Source organism: Schistocerca piceifrons, chromosome X (genome assembly GCF_021461385.2).
Source record: "Schistocerca piceifrons isolate TAMUIC-IGC-003096 chromosome X, iqSchPice1.1, whole genome shotgun sequence".
Taxonomy (NCBI): domain Eukaryota; kingdom Metazoa; phylum Arthropoda; class Insecta; order Orthoptera; family Acrididae; genus Schistocerca; species Schistocerca piceifrons.
In genome coordinates, this window is record NC_060149.1 from 506,066,478 (window position 1) to 506,090,356 (window position 23,879).

A 23,879-nucleotide genomic window follows, 5' to 3' on the forward strand; every position below is an offset into this window, starting at 1 on the left:
AAAACTACCTTACAACTTCACACCTTGAGTCGTACAGCAGAACAGCCCCTGTGAAGCCTGAGTTGTACCCCCGCGCACCAGGGGCTAAACAATTCAGGAAATATTTTGAAGTCTATTTTTGTTTAGGGCAGTAGTTCAGTGTAGTGTAGTTGCGTGTTGTGTAGTGTTATACTGTATAGGGTCATCTAGAATCATGAATTACAAAACTTGTGATGCAAAATTTGTGTATAGCATAGTAGACTAGTAGTATGTGCCTTCTGGATTCCAGATGATCACTTGTGGGTACGGATCGCCAAAGGGTGATATTTAGATTCTTAAAATTATTATTTCCTTATTTCTTTTTTAACTAGATATTTTTCGTAGAATTTTCTCCATTAAAATCCATAATGCTACGTTGTACTATTCATATACAATAATTACAATGAAATCACGGCGATTTATAGTGGTCCCTTCTTAGTAGGATATGTGATCATCACGGACAGCAGTTCATGCTCTGCAACGAGCTCCCATGCTGGCCACAAGGTTGGTGAGGAACCCATGTGGCATGGCGTTCCAGTGCTCCATCTGTGCGACTGAGAACTGCTGGATGGTCCTTGGTGCTTGTGGACGTGTTGCATTATGTCTCCACATGTCTCACACATTCTTCATGAGATTTAGGTCAGGGGAACGGGCAGGCCACTCCTCTCGCCGAAGATCGTCTTGTTCCAGAGCATCCCTGAAAATATGCACATGGGAATGTGTACAGTGTCACAATAACGCTGCCCGGTGATAGTACGTATTCAGAGACTTGGAGGTCAATACGCCCATGAAAAATCATGTCTGCCCACACCATAACACCTGGACCACCAACACAGACATGTTCCATAATATTTCTGGGTGCATTATATGGTCCCACCACTTGTCATTGGAGGGTACGTTCCGCATTGCCGAAATATAATCATTTCGGTGGTCCAAGTGTTACGGCGTGGTGAGATATAATGTTGGATGGGATTTCTGCCATCCAAATCTTTGAACACGATACTCTCACCGATCAACGTTACTGTGGCACTGTACTGCTTCCCCATGTCTCTTTTCAGGTATGCATTGTGTCCTGACTTCATTTTTATAGATGACAATGCTCGACCGCATCAAGCAGCGCAGATGGAGGAACTATTGGAAGAAGAGGATATTCGACGAATGGAGTGGCCTGCCCGTTCTCCCAGCTTAAACCCCATCGAATACGTATATGTTGCGGAGATGTACTGCAGCTCGCCCAAACTCTCAGTGACCTTCCAGCAGTTCTCAACAGCGCTGGTGATGGAATGGAACGCTCTACCACAAGAACTTCTTACAAACCTTCTGGCGAGTATGGGAGGACGTTCCAGAGCACAACCCGTGTTTCTCCTTTTATAATGTCCTGGGGACATCATGAACTGCGGTGTTTTCAGTGTAGTTACAGTCTTTGAATTAAAGTGTCATTTCTTTTCGTCTTATTGTGTTGTTTCTTTGTTACCTTCTGTATTATATTGTAGCAGTTTTTTCTATATATGGTCTAAGTTACATCGAGCTATGTTTTCTGGATGTGACACATCATGCGAAAGTTAATTTCGTCCTTATGTTTTCCACACCAACAGATTTAGTCGAGATAGCCTATTGATATTCCTACAAATCTAAGTACGCTCGGACTAAAGAAGGAAGAGTTCTGGTCATCCAAGAGCGTATAGTTAAGGACTGTATAGACAGATGTGATGCAATCGATTGCAGATTGCTGGACTCGTATTGAGTCCTTTCTAGTAGAAAGTCGGCGCAGAGGTACCACCGGTGACGATGGACTGGATGTTCATGTGCTGCAGCCAAGAGTACATTGGTAGCGATGGTGCGTATTACTCCCGAAAAAGCTTCCACTGCATTGTACTAACATTAATACTGTCGAGGTAACAGTCAGTGACAGAACCGTGATAACCATTCCCGGAATCAATGATTGGACGTAACATCGCATGGGAAAACTTCAGTACCGTGCCGACGTTCAAACACTATCCAAGTCCCGTCATGACTCGGATCATGTTGACACCCGTCTCGCATGTACTGAGGTAACAAAAGTCATGGAATACCTGCTAATATCGTGTCTGACCTTTTTCACGTCGTAGTGCAGGAACTAGAAGTGGCATGGACTCAAGTCGCTTGAAGTTCCCTGCAGAAATATTGAGCCATGCTGCCCCTACAACCGCCCTAAATAGCGAAAGTGTTGCCAGTGCAGGATTTTGTCAAAGAACTGACCTCTCGAAATGTTCCATAAATGTTAGATGGGATTCATGTCGGATGATCTGGGTGGCCAAACCATTCACTCGAATTATCCAGACTGTTCTTCAAACCAATCGCGAACAACTGTGGCCCGGTAACGTGGCGCAACGTAGTCCATAAAAATTCCATCTTTGTTTGGGAACATAAAATCCATGAATGGCAGCAAATGGTCTCCAAGAGGTTAAATTGGATCAGTGAACTCAGTCCATTCCATGTAAACACAACTCATACCATAATGGTGCCACAACCAGATTGCACAGTGCCTTTTTGACAACTTGGGTCCATCGCTTCGAGGAGTCTGGGCCACACTCGAAACCTACCATCAGCTCTTACAAACTGAAATCGGAACTCATCTGACCAGGTCACCGTTTTCCAGTTGTCTAGGGTCATAGAGAGGCACTGGAAGCGATGCTGTGCTGTCAGCACAGGCAGCCACATTGATCGGCTGCAGCCATAGCCCATTAACGCCATATTTCGCCGCACTGTCCTAACGGATACGTTCGTCGTACGTCTAACACTGATTTCTGCGGTTATTTCACGCAGTCTTGCTTGTATGTTAGCACTGACAACTTACGCAAATGCTGCTGCTTTCGGTCGTTAAGTGAAGATCGTCGGCCACCGCGTTGTCCGTGGTGAGAGGCAATTCCTGAAATTTGGTATTCTCGGTACGCTCTTGACACTACGAATCTCCGAATACTGAATTTCCTGAACTTTTCCGAAATGGAATGTCCAATGTGTCTACCTCTAACTACTATTCTACGAACAAAGTCTGTTGATTCCCGTCGTGCGGATAAATTCAGGTCAGAAAACTTTTCACATGAATAATCTGAGTACAAATGACAGCTCCACAAACGCCCTGCCATTTTATACCCTGTGTACGCGATACTACCGCCATCTGTATATGTGCACATCGTTATCCCATGATTTTCACCTCAGCGTATTTTTTGTGCACCTTCCACGTTAGTTTAGGGCCGATGAGTCCCATGCATTCGGCAACTATCTTCATCAGGAAGTAATAGGGGCCAAGACAGTTGCCGCAGGTGGATTCAAATGGCTCTTAGCATTATGGGACTTAACATCTGAGCTCATCAGTCCCCTAGACTTAGAACTACTTAAACCTAACCAACCAAAGGACAGCACACACATCCTTGCCCGAGGCAGGATTGGAACCCGCGACCATAGCAGTCGCGCGGTTCCGGACTGAAGCGCCTAGAACCGCTCCGCCACTTCGGTCGGCCAGGTCGATTCACTCTGTGCCTCGAAGACAATACTGCAGTTGATTGTACTGTGGATATATCGAGTCAGTTTGTTGTGAGCCATTGCCTGAGCAAGAACATCAGTCTTCTAGAATTATTTTCCACATAAAAGACACACTGATGAACAAAACATTAGAACCGCTTACTTAAAAGCGCGATGGGCTTCTTTTAAAACACAATACACCAACAGTTCTAGGTGGCATGGATTCTACAAGTGCTTGGTAGTTTTCTGGAGGTATGTGGTACCAAATGAAAACACACAGTTCCGAAAATTCCAGTAAATTACGCGTCTAGGTGTGTGGGCGCGGAGCTTGCGCTCAGTAGTTTCCCAGGTGTATTCAGTTGGGTTCAGATCAGGCGAATTTGGTTGCCAAGAGATCACAAGGTGCTCCTCAGAGCGCTGTAACTCGATTCAGGCTCTTTGACACTGACAGTTATCCTTCTTGAACACGCCATCGCCACCGGAGGAGAAATAAAGCATGAATGGATGCAGGTGATCCGTAATAATGTTAACGTATGCCACAACTATAGTGGTGACTTGCGTCACTAGAAAAGGTTCCATGGAATCCCAAGTAAATTTCCTCACTAGCATAACGCTGCCCTAACCGTTCTGCGGCAATAGCGCGATGCAGGTTTCGAGCAGCTGTTCACCTGGATGACGGTGTATCTGGACACGGCCGTCGACCTTGTGTAAGAAAAACGTGATTTTTCGGACCAGGTGACACGTTTCCATTGGTCCGTGGCCCAGTCTTGATGATACCTTGGCCACTGCTATCGTAATTGACGTTGTCCTTCTACCAACATGGGAGAACATAGGGAACGTCTGTTGCTAAGCCCCGTGTTCAACAGTGTGCGCTGAAGGGTGTACTCTGAGACACTTGTGCCTGCACCAGCACAGTACTCTGTCGTCACATCTGCAACAGATCGCCATCTATCCTGCTTTACAGAACGAGCGTACCTCCAACATCCACGTTCTGTGATTAGGCGTGGGCGTCCAACACCTTGTAGAACGATCGTGGTTTCACCGCTCTTCAACCACTTTCCACAGATGCTCAAGACAGTAGCACGAGAACAGACGATCACCTTCACCCTTTCCGAGATGCTCGTTCCGAGTCGCTTATGGCAGCTGATTTCCCCGATTGTGTCCTGTATTGTTGATTCAGTGATTCCCTATTCGTCTTTGCTCCTCTGATACACATGGGGCAAGAAAGTACACGTGTGAGGGCGTTTCTGCGGCGTATATGCAACTAGCGCGACACCGATGGGAGTAAATAAACACTGAAATGTAGGCAAGGGATCAGTGTAACTTTCGTGTCTTCCTGGCGTGTGTGCGGTAAATGCGGTAACGTAAACTATGGCGACGTTATTACCAAATGCATCCAAACAGGACCAACGTGCTATTATCCTTTTCTTGGCTGCTGAAGGACAAACACCGACAGACATTCAGCGGAGAATCGAGAATGTGTATGGGGGAACACGTCTGCCGAAAACAACCTCGTGGGGAAAGAGTGGCAAGGAGTGCTGCTGCTTCACGATGTCGCACGTTCCCATATCGCAAGTGTCGTAAAGCAGCGGTTATCCCAACTCGAGTAGGAGATACTCGAGCACCCGCCCTATAGTTCTGATCTCCCCACATGCAATTATAACGCCTTCGGTCCCTTAAAAAAGCTTGGAAGGGTCGACGATTCGACAAGGTACCGCAGGTAGTTACGTACTTCTTGACGCAGCAGGCCACGGTGTTTCACAAAACTGGTTTCTTCAACCTGATGCGTCTTTGAGATGATTGCCTCAATGCTCACGGTGATTTTGCCTGATTAGCTTGCCAATTCTGGAGCGTACGGAAGGAGTGCAGCAGACTTAGATTTTAGAACTGTTCTGGGAATGTGCGATGCATATGTTAAGGAAATCGCATTCAAGATGCTAGTATAACAGTTCTATTGGACAGTTATAATTAAATCGCAGCTACTCACATCGGTGTTGTGAGCGCTCTAATTATCGTATGGGAGTAATAGACGTGCTGCTACGTCAATGCGGAACCGATTTCCGCTGGAAAGCAAATTAGTTCCAATTTTGGCCACCAGGTGCAAATCTGGCACTGTGAATGCAAGAAATACGAATAGAAATGTTTCCATCTGCGATGGATTAGGAAGGGGCGTGTGCATAAAAGGTCAAACAAGCGAGAAAGGCATTCCGTTGATTATATTACTAGCCGACATATAATTTGTTCAATATGAGCAGCGGAGACGTCGACGAGATGCTGCAACCGTAAAACGACGTGATCAACAGTTGCTCGCAGCAGTTACGGCGGTATCGCAGCAATGTGTTCCTGTATACTGGCTTTCAGATCAGGTAGAGGCCGAACGTGTCCCTGGTAAATGTATTCTTAGATATCCCCAGAGCCAAAAGTAAAATTGATTCAGATGAGGTAATCTTGCAGGCCAGGCGTCTGGAAAACTTATGGATATACCACGTTCGTGGAAGATTGCATTAAGCAGTTATTTAACCGGATGAGCGACATGAGGTGTTGCCTGATCTTGCATGAGTCCTTTTCACAATCCACCCCCTTGGCTAAGTGGTCAGGGCGTCTGACTGCAACGCAGTGGGCCCATGTTCGATTCTCGGCCAGGTCGGAGATTTTCTCCTCTTGGGAACTAGTTGCTGTGTTGTCCTTATCATTTCATCATCATCGACACACAAGTCGCCCAGTGTGGCGTCAATTGAAAAGACATGGACCCTGGCGGAACTCGCCCAGATGGGGTTTCCAGGCCATCAATACTAAACGATACCTTCATTTCATTTCAGTGGTTTCCTCACAGTTGCGCTATTCGAAATCAAAATGGTTCAAATGGCTCTGAGCACTATGGGACTTAACCTCTAAGGTCATCAGTCCCCTAGAACTTAGAACTACTTAAACCTAACTAACCTAAGGACATCACACACATCCATGCCCGAGGCAGGATTCGAACCTGCGACCGTAGCGGTCGCGCGGTTCCAGACTGTAGCGCCTTTAACCGCTTGGCCACCCCGGCCGACTATTCGAAATCAGAAATCATGATGTTCGATGAGGTCTCGATAACATGGGGATGTCACGGGAGACCTGACAGGCCCTGTAGGTGTATTTTCGTCAAACAATAACTGACCGAGAATAAAATGGTTCAAATGGCTCTGAGCACTATGGGACGTAACATCTGAGGTCATCAGTCCCCTAGATCATAGAACTATTTAAACCTAACTAACCTAAGGACATCACACACATCCATGCCCGAGGCAGGATTCGAACCTGGGACCGTAGCAGCAACGCGGTTTCGGAATGAACCGCCTAGAACCGCTCGGCCACAGCGGCCGGCTGGAAAGATAGAGACAAGGCGCTTGTAGAGAATAAACCAGTGCATAAGGCGGCTTTCGTAGGTCAATTTAAAGTTTTTTCCCGGCTTGATAAACTACAAGTATCTTGCTTCAAATTGTTCGTTTCGACTTCCGCTACACCTCTGTGGTACGTTGTAAACAGTTATCGTTTACAATCAGTATTTCTAGATGTTTTCAGTGTACACACTATTGGAGGACAGATGGACAGATAGAGACAAGGCGCTTGTAGGGAATTAACCAGTGCATAAGAGCGTTGTATGTCGGAAAAAGTTTGGGTGCGCAATGTACGTCTACCCGACTTTCTCTGCTTCAGACGACCATTTTTGTTACCTCTCAGACCGAGCAAGGTGACACACTAGTTATCACTCTGGACTCGCATTCGTCAGAACGATGGTTCCAATCCACAAACAACCATCCAGATTAAAACTATCCGCTGTTTCCCTTAATGGCTTAACGAAAATGCCAGATGGTTCCCTCTAAAAAGGATCGCCAGATTTTCTTCCCCGTCCTCACTCCACTCCGAGCTGGTGATCGGTCCCTCACAACCTCGCCGTCGACGGGATGTGAAGCCTACGTTTCTTTCCTTTCTGTAAGCACCGATAATATTGACCTTCCCTCTGGGGACAAATTGTACAGGGGTAACATGTGAACGCGACCTTTCCGAGTATCGTCAAGTCCAAGAGAAAGCGCTTCACCTGTGATGATCTCGCACGGTGGCGCGGTTCCAGACTGAAGCGCCTAGAACCGCTCGGCCACAGCGGCCGGCGACCGAGAAGAAAGCTGCTTGTGAATCCACATCACACAGTCACATAAGGCGAGTGCAATGGTTCTTCGTGCACAGCAGTACCACAAATTCGGCAGTTCTGTTTATTCACTGCATGCTGTAATGTGATGCGTCTCTCGTCACTTCACAGAATATTGTCCGGTCACATGTCATAAACTTCGATCCGTGCCAGAAACCTAATTGCGAACGTTGCTATGGATCATGATGTTGCTGCACCGTCTGGATCTTCTACGGGTACCAGAGTAAAATAGACCGCGGGATGGACAATGGGATGGACAATTCTTAAGACACTGCACGATCAATAGTGCTAGCTGGGGCAGTGCTGCATCGTCAGTTACAGCTGCAGCAACCTCGTCAATAACTTCCGCCAGGATAGCACGCCTTCCTCTTCCATGAGCCATAATTATCATCTTTCTTAAGCCATTTAATGACATCGGGCCTCTCCTCAGACTTTTTAGTCGACGAACACTCTCAGTGCAGCACTGTAATTGCTGCCGTTCACATAAAAGTTTCAGTAACAGCCTACAGTCTCTCTTCTCGATAGCCATACTGTTCACTCATGTTATGGCTTGTCTAATGACAGGGTGAATGTCATACCGTCATACAAAAAGTGTACAGCGCCAGATTTGTACCTAGTGGCCAAAATTGGAACTAATTTTTTTCCAGTGTAAATTGGTTCCACATTAACGCGTCAGCACATTGCCAGTTTTTGCTGCCATACGATAATCATAGCCCACCCTGGACATCCGTGAAGAACTGCACTTCAGTTATAGCCACCAGGCGGAATTGTTCATACTAGCATCTTGTATGTGATTTTCTTAACAGATGCATCGCATATTCCCAGAACCGTTTCAATAATCTAAGTCTGCTGGATCCCTTCCCTATTACTGATTCAACATGCTCGTCCAATTTCATATCACTTCTTAGTATTGCCTCTAGATATGTAAACGATGGTATGAGTACTAAGAGTTTACATCTGATATTTTATTATGATATTGCCAGACTTCATTTTTCTTGTGGGAATTTGCTTGAGTTATCTACAGTTAAAGAGAACTTAGTTTCGGTACACGTAGGAAATTTTTAAAATTGTTCTACCTCTCACTGAAATCATCCAACTAGCGTCAGCAAACAATTTAAAAGATTTGAATACACTATGTAATTAAGATTTTATCAATACTGAACACTTCAATCAACATTACTACTGTATCCTGGGATACATCCGCAGTTACTATCGGTCGGTGTTCTAATTGTCAAATATTCTTCGAGACGCTCGAATATCTGGAAGACACGCCGTATAGTTTTATCGTGGTAGTAAATCGACAATTTGGTACTGCGTTGAACGCTTTTAGTATAAATAGGAAGGCCGAATCTACGTGTTCGCTTTCATCTACTATTGTAAGATACTGTGTTTGAATAAAGAAATATGCGTTTTTTTTTCTGGAACTGTGCTGACTTCTCGAGGGTATCTTGCTTCCTTCCAAGAGTGAAAAGCTATCCTTGGACTGGGCAAAAGCCGGACCTAAGTGACATTTGTCCCCTTGCGTTCCCATTTTGGTAGTCTTTTTCGAATCGATGTATACGAATCTTTATTACCCTTGAAATTAGTAGAGAAGTTTATCATCTTGACCGGTTTGCTTAACTGCATGCTCCTTTTTTAAAATTCTTGTTGACCACCTGTTTAACCGATTAAATTTGTATTTGAACACTTAATTACCTGTGGATTATTGATTTGCAATTGAGATAATTATAACATTGATTCCCTGACTGACAAATTATCCGACTGGGTAATTTCGATCGTTTTCGTATGAGATAGCTAGATTGGCTGATAGATAATCGACTGATTACAGATGTGATAATTAATTTCATTAGAAACTTAATTAACGTAAAAAATTTACAAATTTAAAAAAAGAGTATGAATAGCATAGTGTCATACAGTAAACAATCAATTTGTCTACGAAGGCGGCTTCACTTCGTAACTTCTAGGACATACCGTTTTCAACCACCCATCATTTCATGAGATATATTTGGAAGTATTTTCGCATTTTTTCTAAAAAAATGGTTCAAATGGCTCTGAGCACTATGGGACTTAACATCTGAGGTCATCAGTCCCCTAGAACTAAGAACTATTTAAACCTAACTAACCTAAGGACATCACACACATCCATGTCCGAGGCAGGATTCGAACCTGTGACCGTAGCGGTCGCGCGGTTCCAGACTGAAGCGCCTAGAACCGCTCGGCCACACTGACCGGCACATTTTTTCCTAAACACAGTCCTACATCTCTAAACTTCCACGATCTCATAACGCCTAAAAAAAATTTGTCTCAAATAACAAGGAAAAAATGGGCCTAAAATTTAATAAATTTGTATCAAAAGTACATAGTGTTCCAGTGGTTTGAATTCAAAACCACTCGTAAAAGCAGTAATACAATCTCAGATTTACATCACAATAACTTTAGAATTCTTACTTTCACTGTCAATGATTATCTCAACATGATCACTATAAAAGTGGAAATAAAGCAAACACATAGCTGAGTGGCCAGCGCGACGGAATGCCATGAAAAGGGGTTCGGGTTCGATTCCCGGTTGGGTCGAAGATTTTCTCCGCTCAGGGACTGGGTGTTGTGTTGTCTTCCTCATCATCTCATCCCTATCGACTTGCAAGTCACCGAAGTGGCGTCAACTAAAAAGACTGGCACCGCGAAACCGTCTACCCGACGGGAGGTTCAAATGGTTCAAATGGCTCTGAGCACTATGGCACTTAACATCTGTGGTCATCAGTCCCCTAGAACTTAGAACTACTTAAACCTAACTAACCTAAGGACATCACACACATCCATGCCCGAGGCAGGATTGGAACCTGCGACCGGAGCGGTCACGCGATTCCAGACTGAAGCGCCTTTAACCGCACGGCCACATCGGCCGGCCCGACGGGAGGCCCTAGACACACGACATTTCATTTCATTTCATCTCCTAGAATCATGTAGCACAATCTCCGCGCCGACTATTGCACTACATTCGTAGAATTACCTCTGTGTGGCACTAGATGTCTCTGTCTTGCAGCAGCATCGGTGGTTTCCTGCCTAAGACATCGGTACTCAAACAACACTAATAACATCGCAGTTTCCGTCAGAAGCCGTTGGTACTCAAAGGATTAGAGTTCGATTACGCTCTAGATGGACTGTTAAATACCATGTCTGCTCTCCTTGAGGTTTCAAATATATCACAAAAGCATTTGGTACTAAAAACATAGGTAATTGTGCGAATTTCACTGTGGCTGAAATTTTGGAAAAGTAAACGCAAACTTATTGTTGGATATGTTTAGATAACTACACTGATGAGCTAAAACATCATGACCACTGCCCACAGTGAGGTTGTATGCTGCCTGGTGGTGCTGAGGACACGTGATGCGGTAAGAGAAATGTATGAGTGGAGCCGAGACGAATGGGGAATCATAGTAGCGACGTTAAGTGGCGCACCTGCGGAAATCCGACGACTTAAGCGACTGTGAGAAAAGCTAGACTGTTGTGGCCCAGTGCCTGGGAGCAACAATCTGGGAATCGACGAATGTGGTCAGCTGTTCTCGCACTACCATCGTGAGCGTCCATGGAAAGTCGTTGAAGAACGCTGGAACGACGAGCAGACGACAAGAATTTGGATGTCCATACCTCATCATAGAACATAGGGGTCGAAGGCTTTCCCGCTCTCTAAAGCATGGTAGGCGGCGATATGTGGAAGATCTTATGACAGAGTGAAGTGATGGCGTAGGCACAAATGTTTTGGAGCACGCCGTTCAGCGCACAGTGTTGAATATTGTGTCCTACAGCAGAGGACCCCTACGTGATCCCATGTTGACCCAATAAGATCGTCAATTGTGATTTCAGTGGAGGTGGAATCATCGAGAATGGACCGCGAATCAATGGAATCGTGTTGCCTGGTCGGATGAATCCCGTTTGTGAAACCAGGTCGATGGTTATGTCCAGATACGCCGTCGCCCAGGCGAATGGCTACTCGAAAGCGGGCCGAGGACACAGGCCGGTGGGAGCAGTATTATGTTTGAGGGACATTCTCCTGGGCGTCCACGGGACCTACGGTAGTAATCAAAGGCACCATGACAGTTGCGGACTACGTGAGCATTATTAGGGACCACCTGTAACCCTTTATGCTTGATGTCTTCCTCAACAACGATGGCATTTTCCAGCAGTGTCACAAGGCCAGAATCGTGCTGAAATGGTTTGAAGAGCATGAAAGTGAAATCATGTTGATGTCTTGGCCATCAAATTCGTCTTGTCTGAATCCGATGAAACCCAACCGGGACACTATCGGGCGTCAGCTCCGCCCCACAAACCAACATCCCTTAAGTCACGGGAGGTGTGTAACCTATGCGTAGGCATCTGGTGCCACAAACCTCTGGAAACCAACTAAGTGCTTGCCGAATCCATGGCATGCAGAATAACTGCTGACCTACGTTCGAGAAGTGAACCAACACCCTTTTAAGTAAGTGGTCATAATGCTTTGGCTCATCAGTGTATGTCAAGCACAACAGTGAAGGAGACGAAAGGTCCGCTGTGGCTTGATAAGACCTTAGAAATGTACTTACAAAACAGACTATGCATGGCTGGCTCAAATGGCTCTGATCACTATGGGACTCAACATCTGAGGTCATCAGTCCCCTAGAACTTAGAACTACTTACCCTAACTAACCTAAGGACACCACACACATCCATGCCCGAGGCAGGATTCGAACCTGCGACCGTAGCGGTCGTGCGGTTCCAAACTGAAACGGCTAGAACCGCTCGGCCACACCGGCCGGCACTATGCATGGCAGATTCAAAATGAGCCACAGCCTTTCTGTTAAGCAAAAGGAAGAACGAAATCAAATCGAACGTAAGAACAATCATGGTATATTCGTCTAATTTTATTGCAAAATGTTATTTGTAGTTTTGAAAATAATCCCTAATGGCGATGGCCATATGGAAAATTATTTGATGTGCCGAAATTATCTATCCAGATTGTTTCCTACATGGTTACTAAAACGGGAGACGATAAGATATAGACTGAAATTTCGAGTTTCATCTTCAGAATTGCTGTATGTAAGAACCACGCTTTTTATTGTCGTAAAAATGGCAGATATTGATATAAGGAATTCCAGAGATAAGAATCAATTAAAGTCACTCAGTATGGACAAAGTCACATTGTCTTACGGCATACCTATAGATTCTATACTGGCTATACAATAAAACTGATCTCTTCAAACAGCTATTTATCGAAGGTCTTTGGAGCAACAGAGTCATTCGGCTGGTAAACTGTTCACGCCATAGCATCCTTTATTAAACAAGTTATGTGCTTCGGTATGGTGACTTGTCTGCAAAGAGAACAACTTCTCTGTACCAATTAGCACAGATTTGGCGACATGCGTTATTGTGAAACACTGGTCGGTTTATTCACAACATCCAGAAGGTAGAAAACATCTCTACAAGTACGTGATTACTCTGCTGTTCACTATAAAGTGCCTGGCAGAGGATTCAGTGAACCACCTTCAAGCAGTCTCTCTACCGTCCCACTCTCGAACGGCACGCAGGAAAAACGAGCACTTAAATTTTTCTGTCCGATCCCTGATTTTTCTTATTTTATCGTGATGATCATTTCTCCCTATGTAGGTGGGTGCCAACAGAATGTTTTCGCAATCGGAGGAGAAAACTGGTGATTTAAATTTCATGAGAAGATACCGTTGCAACGAAAAACGGCTTTGTTTTCATGATTGCCACTTCAATTCACGTATCATGTCTGTGACACTAGCTCCCCTATTTCGCCATTGTACAAAACGAGCTGCCCTTCTTTGTACTTTTTCGATGTCATCTGTCAGTCCCACCTGATGCGGATCCCACACCGCACAACAATGCTCCAGAATAGGGCGGAAAAGCGTGGTGAAGCCGTCTCTTTAGTAGACCTGTTGCACCTTCTAAGTGTTCTGCCAATGAATCGCAGTCCTTGGTTTGCTCTACCCACAATATTATCTATGTGATCGTTCCAGTTTAGGTTATTTTTAATTGTAATCCCTAAGTATTTAGTTGAATTTACAGCGTTCAGATTTGTCTGACTTATCGCGTAATCGAAATTTAGCTGATTTATTTTAGTACTCATGTGAATAACTTCACACTTTTCCTTATTCAGGGTCAATTGCCACTTTTCACACCATACAGATATCTTATCCAAATCATTTTGCACGTCGTTTTGATCATCTGATGACTTTACAAGACGGTAAATGACAGCATCATCTGCAAACAATCTAAGACGGCTACTCAGATTGTGTCCTATGTCGTTACCATAGATCAGGAACAATAGAGGGCCTATAACACTTCCTTGGGGAACGCCGGATATTACTTCTGTTTTACTCGATGACTTTTCGTCTATTACTACGAACTGTGATCTTTCTGACAGGAAATCACGAATCCAGTCGCACAACGGAGGCGATACTCCGTAGGCACGCAGTTTGGTTAGAAGACGCTTGTGAGCAACGGTGTCGAAAGCCTACTGGAAATCTAAAAATATGGAATCAATTTGACATCCCCTGTCGATAGCACTTATTACTTAATGAGTATAAAGAGCTAGTTGTGTTTCACAAGAACGATATTTTCTGTAACCGTGCTGACTATGTGTCAATAAATCGTTTTCTTCGATGTACTTCATAATGTTCGAATACAGTATATGTTCCAAAACCCTACTGCAAATGGACGTTAGTGATGTAGGCCTATAATTCAGCGGATTCCTCCTACTTCCCTTTTTGGGTGTTGGTGTGACTTGAGAAGTTTTCCAGTCTTTAGGTACGGATCTTTCTGTGAGCGAGTGGTTATACATAATTGCTAAATATGGAGCTGTTTTATCAGCATACTCTGAGAGGAACCTAACTGGTATGCAATCTGGACCGGAGGCCTTGCCTTTATTAAGTGATTTAAGCTGCTTCGTTACACCGAGGATATCTACTTCTATGTTTCTCATCTTGGCAGTTGTTCTTGGTTGGAATTCAGGAATATTTACTTCGTCTTATATGGTGAAGGAGTTTCGGAAAACCGTGTTAAATAATTCTGCTTTAGTGGCACTGTCCTCAGTGACTTCACCGTTGTTATCGCGCAGTGAAGGTATTGACTGCGTCTTGCCACTGCTTTATGTATGACCAGAATCTCTTTGGGTTTTCCGCCAGATTTCGAGACAGAATTTCGTTGTGGAAATTATTAAACGCACCTCGCATTGAAGTTCTCGCCATATTTCGAACTTCTGTAAAAGTTTGCCAACCTAGGGAATTTTGCGTTCTTTTAAATTTGGCATGCTTAAAAAGACGTTAAGAGCATTTTTATCAGATTTTTTAAATAGATGTACTTTGCGTTTCTTTTTGATGGTTGTAGGTGTTATGGCATTCAGCCTCGCAGCAACTGCCTTGTGGTCGCTAATCCCTGTATTCGTCACAATACGCACTATTTGTCCAGGGTTATTTGTTGCTGAAAGGTCAAGTATGCTTTCGCAACCATTTACGCTTCGAATGGGCTCATGAACTAATTGTTCAAAATAATTTTCTGAGAAAACATTCAGTACAATTTCGGATGACGTTTTATGCCTGCCGCCGGCTTTAAACACATAATTTTTTCGGCATATCGAGGGTAGATTGAAGTCACCACCGACTATAACTGTATGAGCGGGGTGCTTATTTGAAATGAGAGTCCAGTTGTCTTTGAACTGTTCAGCAACTGTATCTTCTGAGTCGGGCGGGGGGAGTCTTAAAAACGATCCAATTGATAGTTTAGTCCGATTTTCAGGTATAACCTCTAGCCATACTATTTCACACGAACTATCTTCTTCAATTTCTCTACAAGGCAAACTACCTCTGACAGCAATAAATACTCCACCACAAACTGTATTTAATCTATCCTTCCTGAACACCGTTAGATCGTTTGAAAAAGTTTCGGCTGAACTTATTTCTGGCTTCAGCCAGCTCTCTGTTCCTACAACTATTTGAGCTTCAGTGCTTTCTATTAGGGTTTGGAGCTCTGGTTCTTTCCCAACACAGCTACGACAATTTACAACAGTACCAATCGTTTCTACAACTACCTTACTGTGTTTCACCTGCCCACTTTTAGACGGACGTCCCTTCTGTGGTTAACTGAGACCCTCTAACCTAAAAAACCGCCCAGTCCCTTCCACACAGCCCCTGCTACCCGTGTAGCCGCCTTCTGTGTGTAGTGGACTCTTGACCTATTAAGCGGAACCCGGAAACCCACCACCGATGGCGCAAGTCAAGGAATTTGCAGTGGCTTGTCCAGTATTTTCAACTTCCTATAAGTCTTTCATGCATTTCCACTTAGTCATTTGGTGAAGAGAATATTGGCTTACAGAATATGTGGCTAGCTGGCAGAACGCAATATGTTATTCACGACAGGAAGACATCGTTCAAAACGGATGTTATCTTCGGCCTTTTCTTAAGGAAATGCAGCAAGCCAACCATACATAGCACCAGTAACCAGCTGAATATGTTCGTCCGTTACTATTGTTGTATATAGTGAGCAGGCAATCGCATATAGTTGTGAAATTCAGAAAGGCTTTCAGATTATCTGCGCTTAGTGGACGTATTAACAGTTCACACACCAGTGCAACCAAATACTGTAAAATGCATTGTGAACGAACTTACAAAGGGTGTGTATCATTTGGATACGCCACATACACTATCATATGAAAAGTATCCGGACACCTATTAGTTGACATTAATATGGAGCGTGACCACGGTTCGTCTTAATAACAGATGGAACTGCGCTGGCCACAATTTCAGTGAGGTGTTAACGTCTGTGGAGGAAAGGCCGCCGTTATTCCTAAAGACCCAAAACCAAACGAAGTATTAATGTTGGACGCTGGGATCTGGAGCGAATTCCACGTTCTAACTCATCCCAAAAGTGTTCCACTGAGTTCACGTCGGGACTCTGGGCAGGTCAGTCCATTTCAGAAATGCTGTTGTCCACAAACCATTGCTTCAAAGATGCTGCTTTATGACAGCGTGCATTGTCATGCTGATACAAAGAACCATCGTCTCAGGAGTGTACCTCTGCTGTACGCAGTACAGAATGCTGTAAAATCTGTTCATATACTCCTTAATTTAGGGGTTACCTTAGCACAATAAAGAGACAACTCCAGAACAACGAAAAAAGCCCCCTTACCGTAACACCACCTCCTCCATACTTCACTCTTGGCATTGCATACGATGGCAGGTATCGTTCTACAGGAATTCGACAAAACCAAACCCTTCCATGAGATTGCGCAGGGTGTAGCGTGATCGATACTCCAAATCATTCGATTCCAGTCATCAACTGCCCAGTGGCGTCGCTGTTTACACCATCACAAGCGTCGCTTAGGATTGTGTACGGAAACGTGTGGCTCACGAGGAGCTGTTCATCCTTGTATTAGATTATTTTTAACTCCCTACGCACAGCCATTGTGCTGGGTAGTCTGCTTATTGCACTTTGGAATTCACGGGCGACTCTTCCCGCTGATTATTTTTAACCACCCTTCCCAGTGCTCCACGCTCTCTGTCTGTCAGTACACGAATTCTGGCTGGTCCGTATTTAACTGTGGTTGGTTCTTCGCTTTTCCACATCAAAATGAGATTATTAACAGTCAACTTGAGCAACTTTAGAATAGCTCAGTGTCCCTGACGGATATGTTACTCAGGTGATATCCAACGAATAGTCCACGTGCGAAGTGACTGAACTCTCGTCATCGTCATCCTCCCATTCTATCTCTCTACTGACAACGTTATACTCCTTGACTTCTTTTATACTAGCTGGTCCACCTCTCGTGACACTTAGCGGTCAATTCCGAATCACATAAATGTGACCGGAAACCTTTGATGGGATAGTGTACGTCATCGCAAACTCGCCATGCTGATTTGTGAATGAAATGATGCATCTCCTAGTATGCCTCTTCAGTGCTGCATATTCAATGAGTTCTCCTCAGATTTGACGCTAGTCATTATTATGAAGTGAGTTGTATCAAAAAATGGTTCAAATGGCTCTGAGCACTATGGGACTTAACATCTGAGGTCATCAGTGGCCTAGAACTTAGAACTACTTAAACCTAACTAACCTAACGACATCACACACAGCCATGCCCGAGGCAGGATTCGAACCTGTGACCGTAGCGGTCGCGCGGTTCCAGACTGAAGTACCTAGAACCGCTCGGCCACACCGGCCGGCCTGAGTTGTATCGAAGGGCATATCTACATATTACAATATAAAGTGTTACTTAGCTGACTGTCGTGATGTTGGCTTCGTTGTCTTCTTTAGAGGCACGATAACGTCTGTGGGATATTCTATATGTACAAAATGAACTGAAGTAAGGATTGCGAAAATCGAGTAATTGTCAAATAACTAAATGAAGTAAAGTATTTGAACCTTTAAACGAGTGTATTCTGAAACTTTTCATATATTATGTTGACAAAAACTGTACTAACAAATTTTTAGAGACAATCGCTGGTACAATTTTAGCAAAGTTAATGCAACTAAACTTACAAAAATTAATATTTTAGCTGGGACATTATTGTAAATACATAAAATATAAATGTATTTGGGTGAAATAACTAACGTCTATGTACAATATTTTCACATGAACTTTTCTTAATGTAAACGAAGTTATCAATACGTGCTGGTACTAAAGGATTCACTGTATATCTTGGGTTTGGTTACACAACATAACTTGAACATTTGATTATGTGACTGAGTAGACATGACTGTGTTTCATCATTCTCAAATTTCGACCCTCCACAGCGTCCAAACTGTGCATTTGCGGACATGGGTGCCCTCTCCAAAAATGACGAGTTTACCGTACTGCACAACATGCTAAGGGTTGTTGGTGTTTTTTTTTGTTACCCTACACATCGCCGTTGAATCAACGCTCATTTAATAAAAAATGACAGTTTACAATACGAACACTTTCAGTTGCGTCAGAGATGGTAAACTGAACTGTTGTTGAAAAAGATGTGTGGCGAATTCTTATTATTATTACAATTTGAACTGTTACTAAAAAGAGGTGGATGATTACGGTTCTAAATTTCGTATAGGATATTATTAAAAAAGTATGTCGCAATCAAATATTAGTCATTGTTGCAACATTATATGTGAATAATACGTATTGAATTTCAGGTAAAAATCATTCTTAGGCGGGCTCCAAACAATCTACGTTATAGGATTGCGAAACTGCCATACATCTACATCTACATGACTGCTCTTCAATTCACACTTAAGTGCTTGGCAGCGGGTTCATCAAACCACTTTCACACTATTCCCCTACCGTTCCCCTCTCTAATAACACGCAGGGGAAAACGAACACTTAAATCTTTCCATGTGAACTTACTTTGTTCCATAGTTATTTCTACCTATGTAGGTGGGAGTCAACAAAATATTTTGATATTCGGCGGAGGAAGCTGGGCGTTTGAAATGACAGCCCAACTCACGTATCATATCTGTGAGACTCTCTTCCCTTTTTCATGGTAATGCAAAACTAGCTGCCCTTTGAATTTTTTCTATGTTTTCTGTGAGTTCTATCTGGTAAAGATTCCATAACGCGCAGTAGTACTCCAGAAGAGTACGGATAAGCGTGATGTAGGCAGTCACTGAAGTAACATTTGATGAACCTTCTTACAAGGGAACCTCCCCATCGCACCCCCCTCAGATTTAGTTATAAGTTGGCACAGTGGATAGGCCTTGCAAAACTGAAAACAGATCAATTGAGAAAACAGGAAGAAGTTGTGTGGAACTGTGAAAAAATAAGCAAAATATACAAACTGAGTAGTTCATGGCAAGATAAGCAACGTCTGGGACCCTCGGAGTGCATGTGCGCCGTGGTCTCGTGGTAACGTGAGCAGCTGCAGAATGAAAGGTCCTCGTTTCAGATCTTCCTTCGAGTGAAAAGTTTAATTTTTTATTTTCAGTTTATGTGAAAAACTCTTTATGTTTTCATCACCTTTTTGGGAGTGATTATCACATCCACAAGAAAACCTAAGTCGGGCAAGGTAGAAGAATCTTTTTACCCCTTCGCAAAGTGTACAAGTTAGGTGGGTCGACAACATATTCCTGTCATGCGACGCACATGCCGTCACCAGTGTCGTATAGAATATATCAGATAGGTTTTCCTGTGGAGGAATCGGTTGACCTATGACCTTGCGATCAAATGATTTCGGTTCCCATTGGAGAGGCACGTCCTTTCGTCTACTAATCGCACGGTTTTGCGATGCGGTCGCAAAACACAGACACTAAACTTATTACAGTGAACAAAGACGTGAATGAACGAACGGACAGATAATAACTATGCAAAAATAAAGAAAATAAAATTTTCACGCGAGGGAAGACTTGAACCAAGTACCTCTCGTTCCACTGCTGCTCACGCTACCACGGGACCACGACGCTCCCACGCTGATATCGACCATGATGTTGCCTATACGACCCGTGGACTACTCAGTTTGTATATTTTGCTTATTTTTTCACAGTTCCACACAACTTCTTCCTGTTTTCTCAGTTGATCTGTGTTCAGTTTATCAAGGCCTATCCACTGTGCCAACTTATAACTAAATCTGAGGGGGGTGCGATGGGGAGGTTCCCTTGTTAGTGTTCTGCCAATATAACGCAATCAGTGGTTCCCCTTCCCCATATATTCTGTGAGATTGTTTCAGTTTAAGTTGTTCGTAATTGTAATTTGTTGGTATTTAGATGAGTTACTAGATTTTAAATTCGTGTGATTTACCATGTAACCGAAATGTAACAGATTCCTTTTGGCACCCATATGGATGACCTCACACTTGTTTAGAGTCAGCTGCCACTTTCCGCACAACACATATATCTTGTCTAAATCATTTTGAAATTGGTTTTGAACTTCTAATAACTTTACCAATTGGTTAACAACAGTATCATCTACAATCAACGTAAGTGGTCTGCTCAGATTATCTTCTAAATCGTTTCTGTAGCTTAGGAATAGCAGAGGACCTATAACACTTCCTTGGAGACACTAGATATCAATTGTTATACTCAGTGACTTTCTGTCAGCTACTACGAACTGTGACCTTTTTGACAGGAAGTCCCGGATCCAGTCGCACAACTGCGACGATAGTCCATGTGCGTGTAATTTAATTAGAAGTTTGAACAGGACAATCTCCACATGGAAAAGACTAATGATATTTGTGGTGGAACAACCGAACTAATGACTAAGGTATTCACTCTAAGAGACATTAAAGTAACTATCTTTGACCAACAAAGAAAGTAAATCAATCAGAAAAGACGAAACTAAATGGAAATTTTTGGTTCGTCCTTTGACTAGTGAGGCTGAATTCAAAACGTCTATTTTGAATTGTAAATACGTACTCCCTAAGGCGAGTAGATTGTCCTGATAAATGTACCCGTCGTTAAGAAAGTGCACTCTACATATACTCTTGCGCAATATCCACGCCAAGAACTTAACTCAGTTGAACAAGCGTTAGCACCAGAAAAAATTTCAATTTGCTCTGACGAAGAAAACGGAGAAAAGAATAATCTTAGAGCAGATTTTACGGTAAAGACAACTGCACAATTTTCAAGCCATACCAAAAAGTAATTAAAATGGATAGAGCGATTACTAGCCGCTGAATATTTAAAACAACGTTAAGAATTACAGAGAAAGTATAGAAACTGCATTTTTTACACACTTCACATGTGTCCTATATGATTTTCCTTGGTCACATGGACTGTATCTAAGCGATAATCCATTTCATTCCATACATTCTGGTTGGTTGGTTGAGTTGAGGTCATCGGTTCCATCGGAATAGGGAAGGATGGGGAAGGAAGTCGGCCGTGCCCTTTCAAGGGAACAATCCTGGCATTTGACTGAAGCGATTTAAGGAAATCATGCAAAAGCTAAATCAGGATGGCCGGACGCCGGTTTGAACCGCCGTCGTCTCGAATGCGTGCCCAGTGTGTTAACCACTGCTCCATGTCGCTCGGTCCATACAGTGTGAACGACATGTGGAGTCACTAAAGCGAGTTCATTAGAAATGCGTATTTTGAATTACCGAATTGTTTTCGGTAAAGAGGCATGTCGACATACACGATGTCTTTCACATAACCCTATGAAAAGAAATCCATGGTTGTCAGGTCTGGAGGTTTAGGCGACCAAGAGCAAAACAAGGCGGCGTCATATCCAGTACGACTGATTCAAAGGTTAAGATGATGATGATTTAAAAAAGCACTCCGTCGTCAGGCCACAAGTGGTCCATCGAGACCATCCGACCGCCGTGTCATCCTCAGCTGAGGATGCGGGTAGGAGGGGCGTGTGCTCAGCACACTGCTCTCCCGTTCGTTACGATGGTTTTCTTTGACTGGAGCCGCTACTATTCGGTCGAGTAGCTCCTCAGTTGGCATCACGAGGCTGAGTGCACCCCGAAAAATGGCAACAGCGCATGGCGGCCTGGATGGTCACTCGTCCAAGTGCCAGCCATGCCCGACAGCGCTTGACTTCGGTGATCTGACGGGAACCGGTGTATCCACTGCGGCAAGGCCGTTGCCATGTTGATTTAAAAATGTGCGAATTTTCGTACCCCAGTGCGGAGGTGCTCCAACCTGTTGAAAGATGTAATCATTGGAATCTGTTGAGGCATATCCAGGTAAATGTTCTCTGAAACACATATCCCACTGACGAAAAATGAACCGAACAATTTTTATGCTGACATCGCCCGGAATACGCTGATGTTCAGTTACCCACGATGGCCTTTTTGTATCGATATTCGGATGATGCGCCGGCTAACGTTGCCTCCTATGTGGAAATTTGCCTCATCGCTAAAAATAAGACGCGCAGAAAATGTTTTTTCCTTCATGACTTTAAGCAGTGCTGTAGCATAACTGACACGTTTGCGGAACGACCAAAATTTTGAATTTCCTTTTACTTGTTCCGCAATAATTAATGATGCATCGCTATGCATCAAATGGTTGTATATGTTTTTAGTAGCTGTATTCATTTTGAACTGTTCCGTATTATTATTATGATTATTATTATTAGCGAATAAGCCAGTTAGGACTACGCGAAATAATTTGAGATGGACCTGTATTTCTTTCGTTCTCTTCCTGTTGTCTTTCTGTCTCACTTCAGACAGTGTTGATCTATTCTTCCTCTTCCTCTTTGGCTTTCCCTCTTGATCAACTTGCCATTTATGAATTTTCGACATGAAGATTTCGCGCTTTTGGACATCTTTAGGTATAATTCCTGTCAGTTTCAGATCAGTTTTTTTCTTGCCAAACCATTTCATCTTGTCCGTTTTAGTTTTACTCCTTTTACCAAAGATTTCGACTATTCGTTTTGTAAGTTTGTCTGGGTACATTCTTTTAATGCCCATAGAATCTTAACCTGCTTTGTCTAATGTCATGATGGACATCCGTGTATTGTTTGATTTTATGCTTTCCACAGAGTCGGTACTGTTCTCCTACAAATTTTGGGCCAAGAATTTTTCTTATAATTTTGTGTTCCTTTCCTTAATGTTTTTATGTCAATTTTCCTGTACAGAATTGATGTTTCTGACCCATATAGGTTTTCTGATTTAATTATAGTAGTGTGTTAGTTATGTGTACTTGGAAATATATTTCTTGTTATATACATTTTGGGTAAATCGGTGTATAGTTTCCACCTTGTAGCTCCTAATTTCATTTGTTTTTGTTTCGATTCTATTTTCCTGAGTAATTTCACCGAGATATTTAAATTGTGGACCTTGTTTAATTTTCCCATATTTCATACCCATGAATTTGGTGCTTGTTTCATGTAGGTCAAGTATTCTGTCTTTTCAGCAAGTGTCTGGAGGTAAAGCTTTCCTGCAGAGTTGAACATGAATTTCGGATGATTAAATGTAGCGAGCTAAGATTCCTAAATCTTCAGCAAGTCCCACGTTATAGATAACGTGCCTCTGTCCAAAGTGATTGGTTGGTGAATTTTGAGGACTGATTTCTGTTTGAGCCATTCTTTTATCACTTTTTCAAGGAGTCATTTGAAAAGTAATGCACACAGGCCATCTCCTTGTCTTACTCCCCTCGTCATTTAAGAGGAATCTGACATTTCCCCCATACACTTTATCTTGAACTTTGTGACCGTCACTGACAGTTTTACGACTGCATGTGTTTTCGATTCTAAACCTTGTTCTCTTAGTAT

The 23,879-nt window shown here is 43.3% G+C and overlaps 1 pseudogene; it reads right to left on the bottom strand.

The window, feature by feature from the left end:
* Positions 1-22,134: 22,134 nt before the first annotated feature.
* LOC124724030 lies at positions 22,135-22,252 on the bottom strand (annotated as a pseudogene).
* Between the last annotated feature and the right edge of the window lie 1,627 nt (positions 22,253-23,879).